The sequence below is a fragment of the Emydura macquarii genome, unplaced genomic scaffold (genome assembly GCF_026122565.2).
Source record: "Emydura macquarii macquarii isolate MOO-44397 ecotype Brisbane River unplaced genomic scaffold, CSIRO-AGI_Emac_v2 contig_318, whole genome shotgun sequence".
Taxonomy (NCBI): domain Eukaryota; kingdom Metazoa; phylum Chordata; order Testudines; family Chelidae; genus Emydura; species Emydura macquarii.
Genome location: NW_027130455.1, coordinates 5,794,637 through 5,814,099, shown reverse-complemented (window position 1 = coordinate 5,814,099; position 19,463 = coordinate 5,794,637). Strand labels below are relative to the sequence as shown.

Genomic DNA, 19,463 nt, shown 5'->3' with positions numbered 1-19,463 from the left:
TTAAACTTGATCTGGAATCCAAAAGCTATTCCCCCTCAGGCCCACCGTTCACCTGGCCCTGGATTACGGGGCAGCCGAACTGATCCATGGACAGGGGCCAGCTCCGTGGACCGTCCTGAGGGCTTCTCTAGTCAATAGCAGCCACCCCTGGGAGCTGGGCCTGTCTGCATTTATAGCACACATCCCTGCGGGCGAAATTATTAGCTTGGCATCCTGAGCACGGCCAGTTTCCTGTGTTTATTGCAGGGCCGGCCTTGGGGTTCAGGGAGGTCGATGGGCCAGACCGGGACCCCTGAGGCTTTGGACCATGAACCCTAAGGAGGGCATCAAGGCGCTCCTTCAGCCAACAGATTTGAGCAGCAGTGCCCTTGCTGGAGGGTCCATTGGGCTCAACATGGGTGTTTTGAGCATTACTGTGCTGGCGCATATAGGTGGAAGCCTTTTCCACCAGCAAAACTAGGCTGTCAGCATGAAAGGGTCCCGCCTGTAGCTCAAGCCAGTCGTGAACTGGTGGGCTTAGGCACTGAAGCCAAGAGTCCAGTAAAGACGTACTGAAACCCACACCAGGAGGCATTCGCCACCCCTCTGGGAGAGGATCCTCAAAGGCATGAATCCACGCTTGAATATGCTGTATAGCATCTTGGGGATACTCCCCGGGGAGTGGGGCGAGTTTCACCAGACCCGCCGCTTGTGAGTACACCCCAAATAAAATTCTAGCCATCTCCAGGATATTTTGATAATTCTTGCCCTGGAGACTCACAGCTGCTGCCAGGGGATCTAAAAGGGTTTCCCAGGCTAGCTTTAAATCTTGCCCAGTATAATGGATCAACCGGCTCTCTACCCATGCTAACCACTGCAAAAATAAATTCCACTCCATGGCAATGGACCCAGTTCTCTCTACAAACTTTCACCGTCACTGTCTGTCAAGGAGGTGAGTGTAACTTCATGATGGATGGTGGGGCCCTCTTCTCCTTTCTGGTGGGGACCAGCAGGAATTTGGATACCAGAATGACGGATAAGATCCGCATCCGGAGGGGCATCGGGAACACAGACAACTGTCCAAGTCACAATAGGTCAAACAGGATTAGGGTCATTGGGACCGAGTTTATCTTCATAGGCTGGGGAAGCAGAGGGACCAGACGGAAGGGGAGGATAAACGGGACAGGGCAACAGAAGTTTGCTTTAAGGCATCCACTTGACCCTTCAGGGCCAGGTTCTCTGACTTAAGGTGGTTAAACTCTTCCATGTGGCTCTCAGCCATTCTAACCGCAAGCACGGTATGATGATTAATTGTGCGCTGATACTCCATGATTTGTTGCAAGGTTTCAACCTTGCTCCTAAGATTCACATTTTCCTCCCATAACCCAGACAAACCCTCACAAAGGGCTTGCAGCAAAATAGCCTTTCTTTTAGCCTGGGAAGACCTGGACGTGAGGGAGGCTTCCACCCACCCCTGGGGACCTCTGTATACGGTCCCCCCCATTTCCCCACCAACTTATTAATATATTCCCTAACCGTGTTACCGTAAAGGGCCCGTCCAATATACCCATATCCAAGGCAAGGAGTGGTGATCAAGCACTTCTTTACCCTGGGATCCTGTTCATGATGCCGGATGTTAGAAATAATCAAACAGGTTGTCCTGGGGGTGGATTGGGGAGACAGAACCCTTTATTGCCTGCTCGTTCCACCTTGACTCCATGAGAAAGCAATGAGGGATTACTTTACAATTCTTTTATCCATAACAGTATGTATATGTATACATTTTCAGCAACTCCCCATAGACTCTTATTTGGTTACATTGATACCTATAAAATGAATATTAACAACTACATAATTAATATAATTATACCTTCCCCTGTTTGTTGGTTACAGAATTACCATACAAAGGTCAGGCACATCACCTTAAAACCTATAAATTTTACACTAACATTCTTTGAAGTAAAGGCATGCCGGGATGAGAAGGAAGATAATACTTTTTCCCACCGAAAGGCCTTGCACAGAAATAGCGAAAAAAGTTATCCCCTGCGCAGATGGCCAGGAAGAGAGGAGAAGAAGAGAGATAACAGATTCTAACTAAAATTCACAAACAAAGTTTGCCCTTGCAATTGACCCCATTCCCTGTAATTTAGGCCTGACCACTTGTCCAGCTTTTAACTCTTTACTCTCCTATAGTGGATTTAGAGGATTGATATTACAGTATGAGTCTTTGTTCTCTAGTTACTGATTTAAATCTAGTCTAGCTCAGAAGTAAATGAAAATCATCATCTGACAACTGGTGGCCAATACTAGCAGAAGAACAAGGAGGATTTATGGCATGCAAGGCTCAGTTATTCAAGGTTTAAATAAAGGAACACAAGGATAACGATTAGTTAAGGACACTGTTTTGTATTCAAAACACAGTCCTTGAATTTGAGCATATTTCTTAGTGATCCTTATAATTCTATCATGATGGAATCTAAGTAAAACAAGTTGGTATCATCTTATCAGATATGTTTGCATTACAGAAGCTACCATCATAAATGTCACAGTTAGAAATGTCAGCTGAATGGGTATGCGAGACAGAGTTAGTGTTTTCTTGGAGCAATTTATGCTAGTTTAAATTTGGGGTCACTCCAATAAAAAGCATTGGAGTTATTTCTGATTTACACCAGCATAACAGATCACCATTTTGTTAGCTACACACATAAACATAAAATGGGAGATTATAAGACATTTAGGGTAACCAGATAGCACATGTGAAAAATCAGGACAGGGGATAGCGGGGTGTAACAGATTGGGGTTGACACGGGGTGTCAGCCTTGGAAGGAGGCCTCACCGCTTCGCTACAGGCATGCAAAGAGTCAGTAGCCCTGGGTCCCCTTGGTCAGGGCAGGCAGACAAAAACAGTCTATAGGCCCAGGCCCTCAGGCCGGCCAGGCCAGGCAAGCAGAGTAACTGGCTACAGCATATTGAGGTTTATCAGGCCAAGGGACAATCACCCCAGGATTCGAGTGGCAAGGGGGGGAGGGGATGCAGCCCCTCCCCCCAACTCCACTGGGTCCTAGTCCAAGGCTCTAACAGTGGCAGGGCATCCTGCCACTGGATCAGTGGGGATTCAGCCGAAACACACTGAATATTGCCGGGACTGGAACACAGCCAGCCAATGGCTGGCTATCCCAAGGTTTCTTCCTCCCCTGTGCCCATGTACCTGTGGCCCAGATTGTAGTCCACATCCTCAGGGTAGATTGTGAGGAGCAGTCCCGGTAGGCCGTCAGGGTCACTAGCATCCAGCAGCTCCTCCAAGTTGTTTCGGACATGCTGCTACAGCAAGTTGCAGGCGGCAGGCAGCTTTTCCAAATCGTTGGCAGCAAGCCGCTCTTCCCAATCATGGGGGCCCAGTAGCTCCAGCAGGACCTCCAAGATCCAGCCAGTAGGTAGCTTGGGTGGCCCTTTAGCGGGGTTGGGCTCAAGTCCCAGCCCTGGGGGAGAGACCTCCTTCTTCTCCAGCAGCTTCCCCTTTACTGAGCTGCAGGGCCTGGCTTTTACGCTTCCTGTCCTGCCCCTGTGCTTCTGGTTTGCGAGTGGTGCTGTACCCAGGCCTACCCACCAGGTGGCAGGTGTCGGCCCCTCGGTGTCGGCCTTGGAAGGAGGCCACACCACTTCGCTTCTCAGGGTAATAGGCGCCTACATAATAAAAAGCTCTGAATATCGGGACTGTCCTTATGAAATTGGGACATTTAGTCACCCTAAGGACATTTAGTTTAGCACTTTTCAGAAACGGGAAAAAAAACACAAGACAGAAGGGTCTTGGCAATAAAAACTCAATTATTAAAAACAAAAGTCGCAAGATGTGAATTTTGGTTTTCTTAGGGCAGATTTTTCAGTCTAACTTCTTTGATCCTGGGTGACTCATAAATGGAGCCATAACTTTGATTGTACCTGACCACACTGTACTGAGGCTAATGTATAATATATCCAATTGCTTGGAATAGAAATAAATGGCACTGTTACTTTAAGCAGGGGTCTAATTAATAAAGATGTCCATGGCAGCTTATGGGGACTCTCAGATCCTCAGGAGCATTGAGATGCAGAACGCTGTTCCTGCTCTTTAATGTATGAGTGCAGTGCTGTATAGTAAAGGTCACAAAATTAGACAAATGTTCAGGAATAAATTCAAAGGTTTTAATGCAATGGTCAGATTCAGTGGCTGAATTTGAAATATATGTTGAGTGTTCAGTTCAACCCCATCCCCTCCAACATGCACCCCAAATGTAATTTTGCTCTGTTTTATAGGCTGATCCTATTTTTAATTGTCTTTCAGGGACAGATATAAAAAATTATAGGGAATCTCAACCGAAATTGGTTAAAGGTTATCTACCTCATGTGGATTAGTTATAAAAAGTAGAAACAAAGCAATAGAAATTGGCTTGACTAACCATTTGCCACTAGCCCCATGAAACAAAGATGAAAGTTTGTTATCTCACAGGGTCTCTGTATAGTTGGAAAGTTACTATCTTCTTGGGAAAAGGTCACTGAGCATGATGTATCTGAGTGGAGTTGTGCCGGAACTCATAATCTTGATGCAGGTCTTGTGCTAATTTGATTGTTTCTGTAAAACAGTTAGACTTCGAATAAACGTGTCACTTCTTGGCAGAAAATAAAAGTTAAACAAACTAATACAGTTTTGTGAAAATGTTTAAAGAAGAGATTATATTTTCCCTCTAGCAAATTTTGGGAGAAGATGCAGCAACTCTTATTATTTCTGGACAGGCTCAAGCATCCACTTAATATGGAGCCACTGATCTTATGTCCTTGCAGAAGTTTCCATGGCTCACTTCATCTAAATATCTGAATATGTGTGTGTACTGATAGATCTAATAAATATTATATCCAGGATATTAGAGGGACAAGGTGGGTGAGATAATATCTTTTATTGGACCAAATTCTGTTTGGTGAGAGAGACAAGTTTTTGAGCTTCTGAAGAGCTCTTCTTCAGGTCTGGGAAATGTACCCAGTGTGTCACAGCTAAATACAAGGTAGAACAGATTATTTAGCTTAAGTAGTTAACACAGATTTCAAGAGATCATTCAAGGTGAAGTGGGCTGTTAACATCTCTCCAGTCACAGGGATAAAGGAAGGGAGGGGGAAAAAGATAACTAGGGTGGGAAGAGTTGTTAGTGGGTTACAAATTGTTTGTTGTAATCAGCCATAAATCCAGAGTCTGTATTCAGTGCATTTTTATTGTCTAGCAAAGTTATGAATTTAAGCTCCCAGGCTCATCTTTTGAAGGTGTTGCACAGATTTTCTTTGAGAATGAGAATGAGAGGTCAGATACAGAGTTATTATTTTGTGAAAAGTTCATTGGCAGGTGATAGGGTGTTTTTGTCTTTTATCATTTTTCAGTGTGAGTTCATTTGAGAGCATATTGATTGTTTTGTTTCACCCACACAGTTGTTGTTTGGGGATTTAGTGCACTGGGTGAGACTGTGCACTGTGATAATAAGCATATGTCAGACCCATAGATCTTGAAAAGTGTGTAGTGGGGAGTGCTGATCGTCATAGCATATGTAGGACCCATGGATCTTAAACGTTGGTGTGTCCTGGTCTGTGGGGAGCTTCTTCTTCTCATGAGCTTGGAGACTGGGGATTGTCTGAAGGCCAGAAGGGGGGTTCAAGAAAGAATTTTCTTTCAGCATGTGGTCCCTGTTGAATATGGGTTGTAATTATTTAATGATACCTCATATGGGTTCTAGTGGGGGGCAGTAGGTGACAACTGGGGGTGTGAAGGTGGAGGGGGTTATATTTCCTTATTGAAGCAGGTTCTCTTGGGGTATTTAGGTGGCCCATTCCATGATGCGATCTACTCATCTGGTGGAGTGTCCTTGTTTGATGAAGGCTGTTTTAAGTGTGTTAAGGCATATATCCTGGACTTTCTCTTTGGAGCATATACAGTGGTATCTCAGTGCCTGGCTATAGATATCAGATTGTTTTGATGTGTTTGGGGTGGTTACGTGATCTGTGAAAGTAGGTGTATTGAATTGTGGGTTTCTTGTATATAATTGTCTGTAGGGTTCCATTGTTGAAGCTGATTGTGAGGTTGATGATAATGTGTCAATGTTCTAGAGAAAATTTAATGGATGGGTGGAGGGTGTTGAAATTGTGGTGGAAATCAGGTTTTCTGATTTTAGTTTGGGTCATCTGGTCAAAGGATGCAAATATTATCAATATATCTCAGGTATACCTTTTTTTTTTTTTTTTTGTGGTTCATTTATTCAGAAATTCTTCCTCAAGGTAACCCATGAAGAGGTTTGCATACTGGGGAGCCATCCTAATACCCATGGCTGTTGCTACGGTTTGTACAAAGTGTTTGTTTGTTGAATATAAAATTAAGGGTGAGGATGAAATGGATGTATTTGGAGATGTGTTTGGGGTGGATATGAGTGTTGTCCATTGTCTTGTAGATATCTGATGCAGGCAGCAATGCCGTCATTGTGAGGGATGTTGATATTTAGGAAGGAGATATCCATGGTGGCAATGATGGTGTTCGGAGGGAGGTTGTTAATGTTGTGGAGTTTCTGGAGGAAGTCAACTGTGACCATTGTATGGTGAGTGGTTTGAAGATAGTTTCTATAAGTCCCAATATTCCTTCAGTATGAGTGCCGTAGCCAGATATGAGGAGTCAGCCTGGGTTCAATTATTTGTGTATCTTGGGAAATAGAAAGTCCCTAGGGTGGATTATTGGGGATGAGGTTGTAGACTTTTTCTTGGAGTTGTTTGAGGAAGGATTTAATGGTGAATTTGATAGTATCTTTAAATTCCTGTCTGAATTGTGGGGTGGAGCCTTCTTTGAGTTCTTTATAGTTGGTGGAGTTGGAGAGTTGTCAACTGGCCTTGTTGACATAGTCATCACAGTTGAGGACTACGATGGCACCCCATTTGTCTGCTGGTTTGATCACTATCTGCTGGTTATATTTCAGGGACTTTATACTTGCCCTCTTATAGGTGGAGAGATTTTGGTGGATGTGATATTGAAGTATTTCACCATCAATTTTTTTCCCTGAACCAATCAATGCTATGATCAAGTGTGTGGTTTTATCCACTGGGGTATCCAGTCAAATTATTATTTTTTCCTATGACTGTCGGTGGGGACATGGTTATTGTCTGTGGTTTGTCATTGGTTATGACAGAAATCTTTGAATTGGCTCATGATCTAAGTACTATTCTACTGACTCTGGGTTTAATTCTCATATTCTCTATGCCAATGTAAATCAGGAGTAACTCCAGTGAAGTAAACTGTCCAGATCCTCACTTGACTTACACCAGTTGAGCATCTGATGCTGTGAATTTAAACTGATGTAAAATAGGTGCCAGTAGGGGAAATTCAGATACACAGTGTTTTGCTGCATATGCCAATAGGAAGAGTATTACAGAGCCATGGTCATGGAATGCAGTGCTAGCACTGCAGTGCCTAATGTCCTGGGTTGGGAAATCACCTCATAAGACTTGTGTGTCTTATCAAGTTATAGAAGATCTCTGGTGTTTATGTTGCTGTTTTGTTGGTTTTAAGAAGCAAATGCCAATAAGCCAAGCCCAAATGAACAGTGATGGGGTAGTTCAGAATATATCTGGTTTAAGATGTGAAGGTTTATAGACGAGTTTATAGAATGTCAAGTCATATTATCTGCTACAAGGGGAAGTGACCTGACTGGCAGAAATCAAAGCTTCAAAGTGTCAGCATGATACACTGGGGACCTAGATCCAGTGACCTGCCTTTTAGTGATATAAACATGTCTGTAGTGATATAAAAATCACTTCCACTGTGGGCAAAAAAGGCATCTTACTACTTGAAAGGTCAAGAATTTCATAACCATTCTTTTTAAAAGTGCATAGATACGAATGTTAATATTTTTCTCTCAATTTTATTGCTTTTTAATTTTTTGTTTACTCTTTTTTATCAATAAAATGTCTACTTCTGTGAATCACTTTTGGGGGAAAGGCATTCTAACTATTGACTTCCTGTCAAAAAAGTTTATATAAACCTTAGCTGATTTAAACTTTGAATTCTCATTTAAAAATAGTCAGATTTTTTTTAAATGGAAACAAAAAAATTTACTTTTCAGTTAAATGTTATGAAGTAACACATGAACATTTTAGCATTTTAATAATGCTGAATAGTATAGATTAAAGTCAGGTGAACAAGTTGGAATAAAACAATAACTGGTCCAAACCTATTATTATTGTTTTGATTTATTCCTATAATATAGCAGCATCTACAGCTCTCAGCTGAGATCAGGCTTTGCAGAATTAACAATCTAAGTATGTAAGACAAACAAAAGGTCAGAGAAAATAACTGTTGCTACCTCATTGTGCAGATGGAGAATAGAGGCACAGAGAGATTAAATAAATTACCCAATGTCACACAAGAAGTCTGTAGCACATCAGGCATTGAACTCAGATATCCTGAATCATACTCCAGTGCTTTAACTACAAGTCCATCCTTTCACAAGACCAGCCCACCTCATCTCAAACCTTGAGATATTTTAAGTATTTATAGGATAGCTTGGTGTATATATATATATATGCCAATACTAATTAACAACTTTTGGGGTTTTGTTAAATGAACATCTTGCACTACTGCATACCTTGTATTTGTTGGGGAACTGTCCCATTTATTGTACATCACCCCATTCAATGAAGAAATGTAGCCACTTTTGTGGTGACACACAGTATGTTTTTATCATCAACAGAAACACTTCCTTGCAAGAGTCAAAGAAGAATGTATCTAATTGGAACTACAGGGAAATTGAGGTAGGAAAAACACATTTACCTGAGGATGCTGAGGCTTTACAACTTACTCTTGTGGAGTGTCCTGTGAGTACAAATGCCAATACATGATTAAATAACTCTACTTTTCTTTGTAGACAAGAGGTAAAGCTTTGCCAGTAGCACAGTGGCCCAAGGCACCATGATAGGGTGTTGGCTGATTACTGATTCAAGGAGCAAGAATGTTACTTAGTAAATTGTTAACACTATTGTCTGTTTTCCCCGTGTTATCCCTAGGTGTTTCCTATCTGAGTTTTGATCTGCTTATTTTATAAGATCTGCAAAGATCACAGCCCAAGATGGTTATGTTGTAGATGGTATGAACAATTACATGTAAGCACTGGTAGCTTTGTGAAAGGATTTTCCTCAATGTATATTTCTGCTCAGTCTCACTCTTAACCAACTAGTGTCTTTGGTTTTTCATTCCAACCTTTTCCTACTGACGATGGAAATGTGCCAGTTCCCTGGGCATCCACTTTTCTTTTCTTGAGTGACACATGCACTTGGTGTGAAGTGAAAATAGATCAAAAGGTGGTTTTAGGATCAATATAAATAAAAGTGACAGTTCACTGATGTGGAGTTTCTTGTTATTCTGCCTTGTAGTGGCACCGGTGGAAAGATTTGTAATTCTGTCTAGCACTGCATGAATCTCTTCTCTTGCTGCTGATATTTTCTTAATCTTACCATTGCAATAAATCTCAGATAAATATGTTGTATATAATATGTACGTAGAGGCAATAGCATGGCATGTGCTAAATGGATTCCTCATTTACCTTTGACCCCACGGTACCTGCCCAGTCTCCACTAATTCATCTCCCTGTGACATTCCAAAGCTTCTAAGAGCCATCTTTTTACCAAAGGTAAATGCCTCATCCTTCTCTATTCCATGCCAAATGATGAATTTACTCCCCAGGATCCTCAAACATTTGTGGCACCGTGGTCTCCTGTTTTTTCCCTATGGCACATAGCTTAGTCTCCTGTGGATTGAAATGTTTCAGTCCTTCTAAATGCTTTCAGGTTAATATAGGGATTTCTGAGTGAACTGTGAGATACAGAAAGTCAGACTAGATGATCTAATAACCCTGTATGGCTTTAAATTCTATGAAACTATGACTTCAGGGGGGATAGTCACATGAGTAATATTCATCAGCATGAATGAGGGTTGCACAGTCAGGAACTGAGGTGCATATTCTATCTTGTGCATGAAAAATAGAACGCTTACTATATTCCATTAAGTTTTCCCTGTCCAAACCCATTGCAGACGATGGGCTCAAACAGGTGTCTCCAAAGGCATAACTGGAAGATTGCACAGGCATTTTCTGGTGTTCATGCATGAAACGGAAAAATCTAGTTTGACTCTCAGAGCTTAAACTGAATTTGCAGGAGTATAGAAAGAAGGAAACATGTTTTTATTTGTAAACTGAGCACTTTTGATCCAGAAACCAATGAGACACAACAGCCAGGGAATCCCTCCAAAGCTATTTTTTTAAACAAAGACATAATTATTATTTATGCTTTGTTTTGTAATAGTGCTGAGAAGGAGGGCTGCAGTCAGGATCAAGGCCCTGTTGTGCTCGGCAATGTGCATAAATAAATACATTACATAGAGTAGAATGGTACTTGAAAAAGGACTGTAAAAAACCCCAACAAATTATGAAGGCTATAGAGAGAAACTACTATCCCTTCTGCATTTTATTTTGAATAACATAGAGTCATTGGGTGAAATTAAAAGGTAAATGGATATTAAAGTTAGAACCAATATAGTTAAATACTTTTTTACAACCATATAATAATCTACCTGCACAGTTTAACAAATGAATAAAGAGCTGGGTGAAATATTCACAGTGAACAATTTACTGAATTTAGTTGTATTCCATTTGCAACTTACTGGTGATCACATCACAATTTCCATGATTTTTTGATATTTAAATAGTTCAGTGAATATTTTATACAAATTAGATTTCTGCTTATGGATGAATATTTATAAACCATTGGTTGTTTTTCTTTAAGTTTTCAGGAGTTTAAATTTGAGCTGTTATGCTTGCGTGCTTAAGCACTCTCATGTGTCCTTGTACCATGATTAGAATTGATAACCCTTTGAATTGAGTTTCTGGTGCAAATACTTGCAGTTACAAATTTTAAATTTGACTACTCCACAGTAAATTAACTAAAATTCTCTTGGTGAAATCTTGGCTCCATTGAAGTCAGTGAGAGGTTTGACCTCCATGTCAATGGGGTCATGATTTCACCATCTGATTTGGTGGAACACTCCTTTCAATAAACTTATTTACAGGAATATTTGCAGACAGTGAACAAAATCAGTCCAAGTAAATTGGTTTAAAACTCTGAAGAAATCTCCATTTTTATTTTTTTGCAGTAGTCATAACCTCTCCTCAGAGGTCATCAAGATATACAATGTCATGTTGCTGGATAGTTTTTATAATAATTAATAATATGCATACCTAAGATAATAAATCTAATTTCTTATTTCATTTGTTCCATTCAAAAGACCATCCCTTGAGGCTTTTTTTCTTTTGATACTTGGTCTCTTTATCCATCCATTCTAATCAGAGGCTTGTCCAGTTTCACAGCTACTTATGTCCCTTAAGAGTACTGTATATTATTCTTTATTTCAGCATTGATCTTACTATAGTGGACATAGTACTTGCTAATGTGGACAGAACATAGAGTGGTAATTCTCATTACTCTTAGGCCAAGAAAAAGGAGCACTCATAGGCTTTATAATCCACAGAGATGGCTATAGGCGCCGATGAGGGAAAGGAGACCCAATAAATGTCTTTTGGTGCTTCAGCAAGAACCAACACTATGGGCAGTGCCTCAGGGAGAATGTGCTGCCTACAGTGGGATCTAAGTGATCCAGCAGGCTTTAGGAATTTAACTGAACTATTGGCATACATGACCTATTTAGACTGCTTATTCAAGTAAAGGTAACTGTGTTATATCAAGGGTTTATTCATTTCTTTTCCTCTCACTCATTCACAATTGGAGTTGAAGCTAGCAAGGGACATGAAGGGTAACAAGAAGGCTTTCTACAGGTATGTTAGCAACAAGAAGAAAGTCAGGGAAAGTGTGGGCCCCTTACAGAACGGCGGGGGGGAGGGGGCAACATAGTGACAGATGATGTGGAAAAAACTGAAATAGTCAATGCATTTTTTGCCTCAGAAAAGGTCAGCTCACAGACTACTGCATGGGAGAGAACAGAACGGGGAGGAGGTGAGCAGCCCTCAGTGCTGAAATAACAGGTTCAGGACTATTTAGAAAGGCTGGACATGCACAAGTCCATGGGGACGGATGCAATGCATTCGAGGGTGCTGAGAGACTTGACTGATGTGATTGCAGAGCCATTGGCCATTATCTTTGAAAACTCATGGCAGTTGGGGAAGGTCCCGGATGATTTGAAAAAGGCAAATATAGTGCCCATCTTCAAAAAAGGGAAGAAGAAGGAACCGGGGAATTACAGACCAGTGAGCCTCACCTCAGTCCCCGAAAAAATCAGGTCCTCAAGGAATCAATTTTGAGGCACTTAGAGTAGAGGCAGGTGATCAGGAACAATCAGCATGGATTCACCAAGGGCAAGTCATGCCTAACCAACCTGATTGCCTTCTATGATGACTGGCTCTGTGGATGTGAGGAAAGTGGTGGACATGGTATACCTTGACTTTCGCAAAGCTTTTTGATACGGTCTTCCACAATATTCTTATCAGCAAGTTAAGGAAGTATGGGTTGGATGAATGGACTATAATATGGATAGAAAGCTGGCTAGATCATCAGGCTTAATGGGAAGTGATCATTGGCTTGATGCCTAATTTGCAGTCGGTAACATGCAGAGTGCCCCAGGGGTTGGTGTGGGGGCCGGTTTTATTCAACATCTTAATTTAACGATTTGGGGGACGGGATGGATTGCACCCTCAGCATGTTTGCAGATGACACTAAGCTAGGGGGAGTGGTGGATACCCTGGAGGCGAGGGACAGGATACAGAGTGACCTAGACAAGTTAAAGGATTGGGCCAAAAAAAATCTGATGAAATTCAACAAGGAGAAGTGCAAAGTCCTGCACTTAGGACAGAAGAATCCCATGCACAGCTACAGACTGGGGACCAACTGGCTAGGCAGCAGTTCTGCAGAAAAGGACCTGGGGGTTACAGTGGAAAAAAAGCTGTATATGAGTCAACAGTGTGCCCTTATTGCCAAAAAGGCTAAAGGCATATTGGGCTGCATTAGTAGGAGCATTGCCAGCAGATTGAGGGAAGTGATTATTCCCCTCTATTCAGCACTGGTGAGCTACATTTGGAGAATTGTGTACAGTTTTGGGCCACCCACTACAGAAAGGATGTGGACAAGTTGGAGAGAGTCCAGTGGAGGGCAACAAAAATAATTAGGGGGCTGAGGCACATGACTTAGGGAGAGGCTTAGGGAACTAGGCTTGTTTAGACGGGAAAAAAGAAGAATGAGGGGAGATTTGATAGTGGCCTTAACTACCTGAAAGGGGGTTTCAGGGAGGAAGGAGCTAAGCTGTTCTCAGTGGTAGTAGATGACAGAACTAGCAATAATGGTCTCAAGTTGCAGTGGGGAGGTCTAGGTTGGACATTAGGAAAAACATTTTCACTAGGAGGGTGGTGAAGCGCTGGAATGGGTTACCTAGGGAGATGGTGGAATCTCCATCCTTAGAGGTTTTTAAGGTGCAGCTTGACAAAGCCCGGGCTGGGATGATTTAATTGGGGTTGGTCCTGCTTTGGCTATGACCTCTTGAAGTCCCTTCCAATGCTAATATTCTATCATTGTATGATTCACAAAACTGCAGTACCATTGCTTGGAAGGACTAAGGAAGGGAACTCCAAGAGATATGCTTCATGAGGCTGGAAGTGGCTCAATCATCAAAACATTAGCTTTTCCAAATATGTGTTGGGATCCTCATTCTGTCTTCATAAAGAGCAAATTCCAAGTATCCCAACAAGATGTGGGATCCAATTTGCAAAACCTTAAGTTCTGGGCATTTGGATCTACTCATTTGAGAGCTCTAGATTCTAAAGTTTAGATTCAACTCCAGCTCCAGAACTTAGCACTGGAGTTTAGGTTCTGGTTTATTTCTGACCCAGGAAGGCTTTACTGTCATATGTTATGCAATCAATGTACATACACAGAGCAATAGCTGGGGAAACAAGACAACCCACGTACATGTTATATTTTATATATACAGTGGAACCTCAGAGTTACGAAGATCTCGGGAATGGAGGTTCATAACTCTGAAATGTTAGGAACTCTGAATAAAACATTATGGTTGTTCGTTCAAAAGTTTACACCTGAACATTGACATAATACAGCTTTGAAACTTTACTATGCAGAAGAAAAATTCTGCTTTCCCTTTAATTTTTAGTAGTTTACGTTTAACACAGTGCTGTACTGTATTTGCTTGCTTTTTTTTTCTCTGCTGAGGCCTGATTGCGTACTTCCAGTTCTAAATGAGGTGTGTATATGACCAGTTAGTTCATAACACTGATGTTCATAACTCTGAGGTTTTACTGTATATATAAAATCTATTAAATATTTATGTGAGCTCCTATTACCATCATGTTTAACCAGTTAATGTATTTATCCTCATAATACACCTGTGAGCTCGAGAGATATTATCTGCATTCTACAGATGTGGAATAGAGGTCAAAGTGTCTGGTTTTCCTATGGAAGCTAAATGACTTGCCCATGGTCAAACATGAAGTCTTCAGGAGAGCAGGTAATTGAATGCAGCTCTCCTAAGTCCCCAACTAGCTGCCTGAGAACATAACAAGACAATTTTAAGGAAAGCTTTTGGATGTCAGCAAAGCAACATACATGCTCCACGGTCTGATATCTTAACATTTATAACTGCCTGACTGATGACCCTTTGATCTATTTCCTGTGCAGACACATTCTACTGAAGTTCCAGGTAGATCAATGGAATTTCAGCATGTCTCTATCAGGTATGTCAAATGCAAGTGTTTGTTTAAACACTAAGATGAACTAGCTGTTCAGGGTTTCTTCTCTCCTCTTCCCCCCCCCCCCCCAAAATGCTAATTTCATTTTAGTTGCACATGGTATTTTTTATTGTGTTTATGGTTTCTTTTGGGACCTTTCTGTTTTTTATTGTGCTTTTCCAACTGGTTCTCAGCTTTTCATTTGTTCAGGTTATCTATCTTTAAAGGCACAGTTGCTTGTTTTGTTTTGTTTTTTACATTTTTTGTGTTGTAGAATTATTCTGTGTAATTGGTTCATTTTCTCTTTTATTTTGTATCAGAATTGGTGTCATGTTCTGAATTCCTTTTCAAATTTTTTTTATTTCTTTTTATTTATGGCATCTCTGTTTCATATGTTATTCCTGATGGTGAGACTCCCATATGCTCCAGAAAGACATATCTTTCTTTCACTTCTGCATTTATGTTGTGAGATAATAAGATCATATTTTATTATTTTGTTTTTCTTTCTTTGATACTGCATGACTTTCTTTTCCTCTCAGTGGCCTAGAATTGTTTAATTAGTCTATTTTTTTTTTCTGAGCAAAAAGACCTTAAAACCCAACAAGTAAAAAGATTAAATATTTAGTCAAAATAAAACCAGAAAGAGTTAAACATTCAACATAAGAAACTTTAAGAAAGGCAGCAGTTTAAATCAGAGAATTAAAGAAATTGATAAAAGACTTCTGATTTTGGAACAACATGTGTTTTAACAGGTACAAATGCAAGGCCTTACACTGAGGAACAAAATATGGGTGACACTTATAAAATGGGGGTCTGTACTCTGAAAAACAATGATGCTCAAAAGGACTTAGGTCCAGATCCTCAAAGGTACCTAGATGATCTGGGCCTTAGGTGGATAACCAATTGTACACAAGCTCCCACTGCAGTGTTGTAACTAGGAAGGTGAATGTGAATCTTTGCTGTATAAACAGCAGAATATCAAGTAGAGTTGGGAGACAGTACTGTCTCTGTATACAGCAGTAGTGAGACCATTACTGGAATACTGTATCCAATTCTGGTGTCCACATGTGAAAAAAAGTTGTGGACAAATTGGAAAGAATTCACAAAAGACAACGATGACTCAAGTTTGGCTGGCTGGAAAACAAGAATTATGTTTCACCAAAGATTCAGAGGTTTCAAACTTTGTTTTCATTCCATATCAGAACAAAATTTTTCAGATTTTTTGAAATGTGTCACTAAAGAACATGAAAAAGAGAACACACTCACCTGGGATGTGAGAGACCCCCAGTTCACATCCCTGCTCTCTCTGATTCAGAAGAGGGATTTGCAACTGGTTTTCTCCATCTCACTCAAGCGTCCTAAGCACTACACTGTAGAGTCAGCTTTTCTCTGTGAAGATCTCCTGTTGGAGCTGTTCTGCTTTGTTTAAACGATTAAATAGCCTTTGGGCCAGAAAGAGAGAAAGTGTGGTTCTATAGCTTCACTTTAGCGAGAAAATCATCATTAAAAAATGCAATCACTAGAAATAGCAAAAATTTTTCACATGAAAAACTTTGCCATCAGAAAATCTGGTTTTGTGGAAATCAATTTTTGTTTGGTAGGAAAATATCAATTTTGACCAAAAAAACTGATGAGTGAAGAGAATTAATATTAATAATGTCATTTCATATTGCAATGTTATTTTTAAAAATGACAAATTTCATTTCCAACTGTTGAATTGGTTAATTTCATTTGAAAATATTGACATTTTTCTATTTTGATATTTCCTGTTTGAAACTTTGCAGAATTTTCAGTTTCACAAATGTGTTTGTCATTTTCACTTCTTGCTCTACTTTGGAACAGAAAGTAAATACTGAAATGTCAAAATTTCCTGTGAAAGGAAAATTCTTTTTTTAAAAAATACTGCTCTATTAGTTAGTCTTGGTGGAAAAAACAGGTTTAAACTTCATGAAAAAATACAACGTATGAGCTTAAAACCAGTTCTGCAAACCCCATCTGTGGGGTTCGTAAGACCATGAATTCGACCAGGATCGCCCATCCTGTATTATATTAAAGCCAATGGAAACTTCTACTACTGCAGATCCTATTCAGATTAATCAAACCTAAGACTATATGCCATGTGCCTTGAAATATCTGAAATCGAAGTGTTGTCATTTTTTTAATCTAGTTCTTCAAATACACCTTTATTCTCCCCTTTCAGAGGCTGGCTAGCAGCTGTCATTCCAGCTAGGAAAAAAATGTCACATAGCTTTTCTAAATGCCACGAGCATCACTCATGTAGCAGATCATCTACCATGTGGGCGGAGAGGATGAGATAGAGCCACAGTTAAGTACCCTCCCTATAAGTCCAAACAAGTGATGTCCTTTTTTCTCTCACTTCCACTTGCAACATGGCAGGAACTCAGGCTTTACAGTGGGGGGGGGATCTGTTTGCCCCCTCAGCTTTAGTTTTGAGATCTTTAGTAAACAAACCATCCATGTGAATCCTGTGCAGTGATTGCAGGCTGCTCAGCTTCCAAAAGTATGACTCAGAAGAACACATCTTCCTCCATTACTAAGATATTAATACTGAAATGTTTAAGATGCAGACAAAAGACTGACTTTTGTTGGATCTCTGTTGTAGAAGCAAATAGTGGAAGAGTCAGAGTAATTAATTACATTCTTTGCCCTTTCACTGCTCCTGTAAAAATTGGTAAGCATCAGAATTAACTCCCAGGAGCACATCTTTAAAAAGACCCCAAAGTACATGTGACAGACCTGCTGCCTGATTAATATTTTTGCTTGTTTATGTCATACCAGTTATTTTATTTTGGTAAGCTGGATGGAGACTCATGGGAAGGATTCACTGGATATTTGTATTTTCTGTCCCCAGCATCAGAATGCTATCACTGCTAGATCATCTTTACAGTTTATAAGTGAAATATTTTATTATCTGCCCCCAAGCATTTTATGGATACAAATTAAAAAGAGCTGTTAGACAAAGAACAGAGGAGGATCTCATTCAGTTAAAACAAGAATCAAGCAGAATTTTTACCTATCCCTGAAATAAGGCCTTGACCTCTTCATGAGCTTCTCCTTTCCCAGCCTTCCCTGGATCCAGAACTGTCCATTCATAACTAACTCTTTCTACTCCATAATCTCCTCTGGCTTTTCTCCCCTTTGCTCTACCTTTATGGAAGGTCCTGATGAGTCTGTTCTAGGCCCACTCTGTGTCCTCATGTGCTTTAATGTTTAATATACCCCAGTTTCTGCTTCAGAGGTGTTGGAGAAAGGTGACTTTCCCTCAGGGGTGTGAGGTCTCCTAAAGTGTGCTACTGCGGCAACACATGAGTGGAAGGATTCTTACACTATAGCTAAGTGGACAGAGTGGGAAGGTTTAGAAAAATTCCAATAGGCAACTAACCTGAACTCTGAGAGTGCACAGGAAACCACTAGCCCTAGCTGTATCTTATTGAACTTGGCTATTTAAATGGCAAATATGTAATAACAATAACAGTTAAAACTTTTAACTGAAACAGAACACCAAGAACTTCTAGGGCTAAAGTCAACTACAAGAGCCATCCCACTTTCATTAACAAAGAACATAAATGTGCTGTAGGTCCCAGAATCTGTGACTGTAGTTCCGAAATGGTATATCTCTCCACACAGTAAAAAGCAACCATATGTTTCCAGTCTGAATTACTTTTATTTTAAATTAGGCAAAACAATAGGAAAATGAAAGAACAAAATTAAAGGGACAAATTCTCTCATGCAACAAGATATGCTTGGTACTGGGAGTTTTAGCTGGCTCCCTGCTGGTTCCTCCCCCCCTCCCCACTAAGCATAGCTTGGTGCAACAGAGAATCTGTTCCTTTAATTTTGTTCTTTGGGCTTTCAGAACTTTCAGGTAAAAAGAGAGTGTCTCTTTTATTGTAGTAAACTGGAATAAATGTAAATTCAAGTACGCCACTGATGTATTTTAAAATGTCACTAGCCTTTACAAGAGATGATACAAATAAAATTCTACTTCAGCTACCATAACTTTGGTTTCTATTTTGCCTTTGGCAGTGTCTTCTACAGAAGATAATTAGGGCCATGTGTGTGCCATCTACATCACTCATATTGACTTTCTTCCTCCCCAGAGATGTACCCTTACCCTTTGGCTTAGCCATTTGGTGCCTGTGAGACTAGCACTATGTCACAATCATTGACACAAATAAATAATGATGAAGCCCTGAGGTAAGCAGAAGCTATTAATAAAAATGATCTTAAGTGGTCTGATCTGGATGCTTCTCACACCAGTCTGCCTCAAACAAAAAACCTAGCAATTTTGTTAACATTAAATCTTTTCCTTTACAGCACCATTTATCTAAGGATCTCAGAGAACTTAACAGACATGAACTAGAGTCTCATGATGCCCCTACCTTCTTCCCTTTTGAAGGGGGTAATTATTACAAGCATTTCAAAGATAAATAAATTGAGACACAGACAGCATATGGACATTTTAAAACTTGTCTGCCCAAATCAGTATTTGCAGATGTGCTAGGCACTTGCAGCTCCAATTGACTTCAGCTGCACATAGGCCTCAAGTGAAAACACTTGCCACTAGCTAGGGTTGGGATCTCCAGTGTACCACAAAGAGCGCACATGTTGAAGGAAGTCAAGCAGAGGACCCCTCTGCAAATTCTGCTGCCACGGGCACATTAATCACCT

The 19,463-nt window shown here is 40.4% G+C and overlaps 1 long non-coding RNA gene across 2 annotated transcripts in view; it reads left to right on the top strand.

The window, feature by feature from the left end:
• The first annotated feature begins 8,726 nt into the window (after positions 1 to 8,726).
• The window catches only part of LOC137165785 (uncharacterized), a 35,544-nt gene continuing 24,807 nt past the window's right edge, over positions 8,727 to 19,463 (top strand). The window contains exon 1 of one of the 2 annotated variants that reach the window (XR_010923493.1): positions 8,727 to 8,787. This is a non-coding gene — a long non-coding RNA (uncharacterized lncRNA). Of the gene's footprint in view, positions 8,851 to 19,463 lie in introns of both variants that reach the window. The other variant, XR_010923494.1, reaches the window with a different exon arrangement.